The sequence below is a fragment of the Tarenaya hassleriana genome, unplaced genomic scaffold (genome assembly GCF_000463585.1).
Source record: "Tarenaya hassleriana unplaced genomic scaffold, ASM46358v1 Cleome104, whole genome shotgun sequence".
NCBI classification, from domain to species: domain Eukaryota; kingdom Viridiplantae; phylum Streptophyta; class Magnoliopsida; order Brassicales; family Cleomaceae; genus Tarenaya; species Tarenaya hassleriana.
This window is the reverse complement of record NW_010960630.1, coordinates 43,325-50,778: the sequence shown is the minus strand read 5'-3', so window position 1 is coordinate 50,778 and position 7,454 is coordinate 43,325. Positions and strand designations below refer to the sequence as shown.

Below are 7,454 nucleotides of genomic sequence, written 5' to 3'. Positions count from 1 at the left end.
GTCTAATACAATCTTCAAGTGTTGTCCAGCGAAAACTCCAAAATGTTTCCCCTTTTGGTGTTTGCCTTCGATATTGCTTCCATTGAGTTATCCTCGATCGCTTTATGCAGCCATGCCTTCACAAAAATTTGATCTTTATAAGTAGGCTTCGGACTCTTTGTCTTGTGAGTGGTGGTTCGGGCATGGTTGGCATAGTGAGATTAGGTTCTGCTCCTTCATCGCTGTAGGCATCTCCTTCTTCGTCCCCAACCAGTTCTCCTTACCTTTCAAGCGTTTGATCATCCGTGTCCTTGTTGTCCAAGTCGATGACCTCATCATTCTCTCCCCCTTGCAAATGTTTTGTCCCCAAAATGCGATCTCCTGCATCAAACGGAGATAGATCAGCCACACTGAAGGAGGAAGAGATGTTATACTCACCGGGTAGTTCCAAACAGTAAGCGTTGTCGTTGATTTTCTCTAGGACACGGAAAGGGTCGTCTCCTCTTGGTGCTAGCTCTGAACTCCTCTTGTTTGGAAATCTCTCGGGCCTTAGGTGTAGCCACACCCAATCTCCAACGTCGAATGACACCTTCTTGCATCCTTTGTTGGCTTGTCGCATGTATTGTTCTGTCTTGCATTGAATATTATCGCGGACCTTGGCATGAAGCTTCTTAACATGCTCGGCCTTTGTCTCTCCATCGGGGTTGACCATGTCGTGGTTTGGAATAGGTGATAGATCTAGTGGGGTCAGCGGGATGAAGCCATATACAACTTCGAACCAAGAGTGCTTCATTGCGGAGTGTGTGGCTTGGTTGTAGGCGACTCTACATGAGGTAGACAATCGAGCCAATTCTTGAGGTTGCGTCCAATGGTAGCTCGGAGTAAGGCAGCCAATGTTCGGTTAACCACTTCGGTTTGGCCGTCGGTTTGAGGATGACACGTGGTGGAAAACATGAGCTTGGTTCCGAACTTTCTGATAACACATATTTTGTGTGATGTTTTGATATAAGATGTCTACCGTATTTCACTCGGTTTACATATTTGTAGGCATTTTAGGGCATATTTGGCTTCATTGCATGGTTGTGTTCTTTGGTGTTTAAACAAGTTTTCACGTATAAAAAGAGCAAAAGGAGTGGAAAACATGGGCTACGAAACATCACGGACGAAACGGGAACATTTAGAGTGTTTTCAGGGAAAACGTGAAGCTCAGAAAACGTCAGATCTTGCAAGTCCAATAACTTTCGCTTTACAAGTCCAAATTATGTGTTCTCTATATCATTGGAAAGATCTTCTCAATATCTACGCATAAACACCAAGATCACAAAATCCGACATCGGAGCAGGAAGTTACAAGCGAATTCGTGAAGCCCGTCAAAACTGATCAGAAACATGAACCAATCGTTTTGGAGTTTATGAAACGATCGGTTCAGCTCCGCAGAATTGGAAAATTGCTCAGAAAGTGGAAACGATCGGTTTGGCCCGAAACGATCGGTTCAACCCCCAGATTCGGGAATACTTCCAATTTTACCCAAAACGAAGGGTAATAAAGGGGGGAAAGCATCCTAGGTCGAATGAATTCAAGCTTTACACAGAGAATACACCCTAGAGCACATAAAAGGGGGCGATTATTAGGAAGCAAGAGATCGGAGTAGAAGACGGAGATCACGAAGTCGAGAAATCGACTAAGCGTTCCTCTTTCCTTCTATTTTACGATGTTTTGTTGTATTGATATGAACCCTGACGTCTCGATGTTTAGCGAGTAATTCCTTTGCTGTAGGTTAGGGATTTGCTATGTAGGGATCTTTGGTTTCTAATTCCAGACTTTGTGGTTTTATTTATTCTATTCGGTTTATTGAGTTGCGTTTAATGCGTTTGATCTTGTTGGCCACTTGATTGAATGAACTTAGGGTTTTAATTCGCATAGACATATAGGATTCTAACATGGAAATAACTCAATAAATAGAACAGGTATTGCATTGAGAGATGAATATTTGCCTAGGGATTATGATAGCGTTCGTTTATGCATCTAGGGTTTTAGACTATTGAATCGAGAGATTAGTAGGATAAAGCCTGGATAGTGAGGTTAGACTCGAGAGAGTTAATCTCTATTTTAGAGCTTGAATTCCCTGAATCGGATAGATAAACCACTTCGTTTGCATCTTTTGAAAGATCCTTACATGTAAAACAATACCGAAGCCTGCAGTGTTTTGCCATTGATAGTATATCGTTTGTTTTTATTATTTACTTTTGATACATTCTCATCATCCTCATATTTTCTTTAGATTTATATTTGGATTGAAAACTGATTCAGTTGTTTACTTGTCCCTGTGTTCGACCCTAGCTACTACACACGATCCGTACACTTGCGGTTAATTGTTGAGTCTAGGTTACTATAACTTGATCGAATTTATTCGCCTAGATTTCTGACATCAAGTTTTTGGCGCCGTTGTCAGGGACAATTTAGACAATAGGATTAGATCCTATCTAGTTTGAGTTTTTTTTCTTTTTCTTTTTCTTCTTCTTCTTTTTTTTCCTCCGTCTCCTTTCTTCTTTGTTTTCTTTTGTGTGTGCAGGTACGTCCTTTTCAGATCATGAATAGAGAATTGAGGATATGAGCTATTTCATGGATGATTCATACCCCGACTCTTATGATTCGGGTTGGACGCATTACCCCAATCTCTCCTACGATTCATATGCTTTGGATGCTCTGCAGTGGGATTTCAACTATCAGCAGAACCAGGGATCATATCAATTTCAAGAGTATCAGTCTATACCTTCGTATCATTACGATCAGGGCGATGGGAGATATTATCGTTTTGAAGGATCACCCCAGGAAGCATATACCCCTCTATCGTTTGCAACTAAGCAGGAGATAGATTTTGAGATAAAATCCTTACTTGTTCAGGCTTTGCAGGGACAAAATGACCTCTCGAACTATATGCAATCACTACACGAGTCTCAATCCAACAGAATTGCTAAAATCGCCTCTCAGTGGAAAGGAACTTTTATGAAACAATCAGAAATGGACTCCAGGGAGTATCTTAACACCATATCGAAGAAAGACGTGGAGCAATCTGAGTTAGAGCTACCACAGGTCACAAAAAGGGGTGAGTGTTCTAATGCTTATTTGGATTGTACGCCTGACTTTTTGACCGCAGATGAGCATTCAAGGACGAACTACAAAGAGACAGAATCGATATATGTGCCTCCACCGCCAAAACTACCACCGGTTCCGTTCCCTTTACGCCAAAAGAAACACAATGAAGATGTTCAGTTTGATCAACCATGTTCACAAAAGCGAAAATTCGAGGTGAAATCCCATAAGGTTGAAGTGGTTGTTTACTCGTCTGAGACCATTCCCATCTCGGGTCGAGCAGTTCCCCAAACTGATATTCAAGGAGATCCACCACCTCTTCCATCGGACTTCCATCCTGACCCCCAATTACCACCACTCAATCTTCGGTCGCTCGATAAGGTAAATGAAGAACTACATCACATCGATCGAAGTCATACCAAGTCAGGTGAGTTTGTCCCATCTAATCTCATTCCACCTAAAACCATTCCTCCAAGAACCATTCCCCCTGAATCCCCTCCCACATGAGCAAGACGAGTCAAGCTAACGACCTTAAACAAGCGCTTCCGGGAGGCAACCCGAGTTCTTAGGTTAGTTTTTCTTCCATTTCTTTTTTTTCTTGCATCGGATATTGGTTTGTGTCTCTTATCACTAGGTTGAGTTCTAATGAGGAGTTATTGAGGAGGCAAGGAAGGTAGCTATGTGAAGACGTAGGCAGACTTAAGTGCGAGTGAACGAACATCGCGAGCTAAGTATTCTTTTCCCTTTTTAATTTACTTCTCTCTTGACTCATCTTATTGGTTGCCTCTACTAGATGAGAATTGACACTGAGGACAGTGTCTAGTTCAAGTCTAGGGGAGGATTCATCTAAAGCCAAACGATATCTATTTAGAGTAGTGTTGCATGCATTGTTTTCCTTTTTCTTTTCACTTTTTAGTTACATGTGCATATAGAATGTTCTAGGATCATATAGTTTGTTTTTAGGACTATGCATTTACATATAGTGTTTAGGACATATAAGATCACGTGCATAAAACCGTTTTGAGCATTGATGTGATGATCTATGGTATGAGAGAGTAGAAACGTCCTGAAAATATTGTGATCCGTTGAACGTGGTTATGTTTTGTTGAATTGATTGCTTGACCTTTAGGATTGTCTAGAATAGCTTGTGGGGTAGAAATCGTTGGTTGGAACCCATGGGACCGATGTTGTCTAGCCAAGTAGGAAAGTTTCTATAAGAACCGTTCCCATGTTTGCCAGAATCGGTAAAGTCTATTATCAAATGCATTCTTCTTTCTTTATTTGCAGAAAAAGATAGTGAGCATCTCAACACTCCGCTGTCATTATCTCGTCAACGAAAATCGTTCGAGGACATGAGTGCATCAATTCGATGGTTTGGGTCTAAGTTGTGGGTCGGGTTATTCAATAAAAGAAATAAAAAAAATGATTAGGAACCCTTCAACTTCAACGTCTTAGAAACCCGAGATGCTAGCAAAAGAAAAAAAATCTAGCTAGACGAAAGAAAAGAAAAAGAAGGAAGAAGAAAAAGAATGAATGCTGAAAGTGTAGACTAGATACGATTAGGTAGGATGATGTAATAGGTTCGAGAAACACGCTTGATAGATGATTGACGTCCTTAGATTGGTTCTCGGTAGCGGTATAGATCCCATGGCCCATTTCGGTTATACAAATCATAGGCGGTCTCTAATAAGACACTATAACTACCTATCTCGAATAGAGTTTGTTCGTGATCTTACGGACGTCGGTGATGATTCCCGTTGATGATCCTTTTGTATCACGATATCATATGCCGAATATGAGGCATGTAGAAGCTACCTTATTTGATTCGACCGCTTTCTCGTTCACAGAGTTCGACTGTACGAAATAGACGACGTTCATCTATAGTGTGGCCACACATTTCTACAGTCTCGCTCACACGAGGGGTCCAGCGATATCTCTCTCTTTTACAAAGGTACCAATCCCATCTTGACTATCTACAATCCAGCACATGATTCGTGTCGTACCTGATACACGCCTTTATAGTCCTCCTGTTACGCAAATCGTTTGACGTATTCAAAGTACGCAACTCCTCATGTTGGATTCCGTAGATATCTCAGGTCATAGGATCCAATCATAGAACCGTGACATGAAATTCAAGTCATGACGCTAGTCCATGTGACAATCTCATGCGGGTCAATCCAGAATTCCGTTCTCCAACGAATACCTATGATTGTGATCGTATCCAATACTCATGATCATCTCTATGATCATCTATCACACATCATACTAGTCTTAGTACATCATTGTTCCCACAATGATATATGACTAGGGAGTTTAGTATTATTCATAACAATACTGATCACACGGGTTTTTCATTGGTTTTCTAACGTCATACACTTCGGTTTTTCTCATATCTTAGGCATAATAGGACGTTAAACGGTCATGGGTAGGATTCTTTCCTCCATTTTCCTTGCAGGATGATCGAACGAGGAGATTTACGCACGAGGCACGGAAAAGGAGCGGAATCAAGAAATCCCGGAGGACGCATTTGCATCTTGTACATACTTGCATGGCCTGTCACTAATAGGTTGCATATGTGCATATAGGTCTAGGAATGCATGCATACACTTGCATAAGATTTTTCTTCTCGAAGATTTGGTCGGATGATGATGTGGGGGGAAAACATTGAGTGAGGATTGGCTTGGAAAGGTTTTAGGAGCTAAGTTTAGATTGATCTAAAGAGTTGAATGGATTGTCGGGTGGGGTAGAAATAGCTGATCCAATACTAGAGCGAATGAGTGTCACGTGAGATGAATTTGTCCGAAACGTCTCCCTAAAAACCACCCTTTGACCTCTAAGTTAGGAAGCTCATAGGAAGCAACAAGCCTAGAGAATACGATGCAACCCGACACTCCTCTGTCATCATCTCGTTAATGAAAATCATTCGGGGACATGAGTGCAACAGAAACGAAGGCTCGGGTCTAAGTTGTGGGACAAGAACACAAAAGAAAAGAAAAAAAGAGTGACGCTTGTCAAATTCCAACGTCCTAGAAGCCCGGGATTGCATGAGAAAGGGAAAGAAAGAAAAAGAAAAAGAATACAAAAACAAAAATAAAAAGGGAAGATGATGCGCACGCACCGAGTCTTATATTTAATACCCGATTCGTACCACTATCCGCAAGTATACGGTCGTTGTAGTATAGTGGTGAGTATTCCCGCCTGTCACGTGGGTGACCCGGGTTCGATCCCCGGCAACGGCGCCAAAAACTTGATGCGCACGCACCGAGTCTTATATTTAATACCCGATTCGTACCACTATCCGCAAGTATACGGTAGTTGTAGTACCGGGGTCGAACACGAGGACTAGGATGTATTAGTCTATCTCTAAGCTAGATTAGGTGGTCAAGTAAAAATGTGGGTTGTGGTAAGGGTCGGAATACTAGAAAGCAAGTAAAATTAACGGTTTGTAAAACGATGGTTTGAGGCGTTGTAGGTTCGGGATCCCTCAAGAATCGCATGGATGGTTAATGATGCTACAATGTCTATGGGTTATCCTCCATATGGGGGTTTCAAGCACTTCTTCTAGAGTTTGTCTCTCCCAAGCTTAAACTCACTACCTAGAGGATCGATTCACCCATCTCCCAATGATCTAAATGATCTCTAGATGCATTAGTGTACCCTATCATGAACCCTAAGCAAGTTAAGCCATCTCCCAATGTGAATAACTCACTCATTTGACATTTGGTTCCAAACATCATTCCCATATCCCTATGATCAATGTGTTCTACAATCATATCAATTAGGGTTTCAACCAAATCAATAGCATTAAGCACAAAACATCAAACCCATGGAAGAAACTCAAAAACATCATAGATTAAGCATAGGTATCCATACAAAAGTGGGGATCCCTCACCCACAACAAAGTCACTACTCCATAACTAGGGTTTTAAAACAGAAAGCAAAATGAAGAAACATGGAAAAGGAGAAGAAATGCTCAAGATGGTCTTCAATGGTGGTCCTCTTCTTCTCCTAGCCTCCTTGATCTCCAAAAACGGGCGACCGCTCACAAAACGGGCGACCGCTCACAAAACGGGCGACCGCCCATAAAATGGGCGGGTCGCTCGTTTTGTCTGAGCTCCCCGAGCATTCTCGAATTCTTGTTCTTCCGTGCCCGCTTCGTGAGGATTCATCGTGGAGTCTTCCTGCAAGGAAAAACAAGCAAAACAACCTACCCATGGCCATCTAACGTCCTACAATGCCTAGAATGTGAGAAGAATTGTGATGCACGACGTTATAAAATCGGTGAAAAACCCGTGTGATCATCGCCCGTTTTGTGAGCGGTCGCTCGTTTTATGAGCGGTCGCTCACTTTTTCGCGTATCAGAGGAAAATGAGCGACCCGCC

At 42.0% G+C, this 7,454-nt stretch overlaps 1 non-coding gene across 1 annotated transcript; it reads left to right on the top strand.

Annotated features, from left to right (window-relative positions):
- The first annotated feature begins 6,239 nt into the window (after positions 1-6,239).
- TRNAD-GUC lies at positions 6,240-6,311 on the top strand. Its single transcript has one exon. It is a non-coding gene; the product is annotated as a tRNA-Asp (tRNA).
- Positions 6,312-7,454: the final 1,143 nt, after the last annotated feature.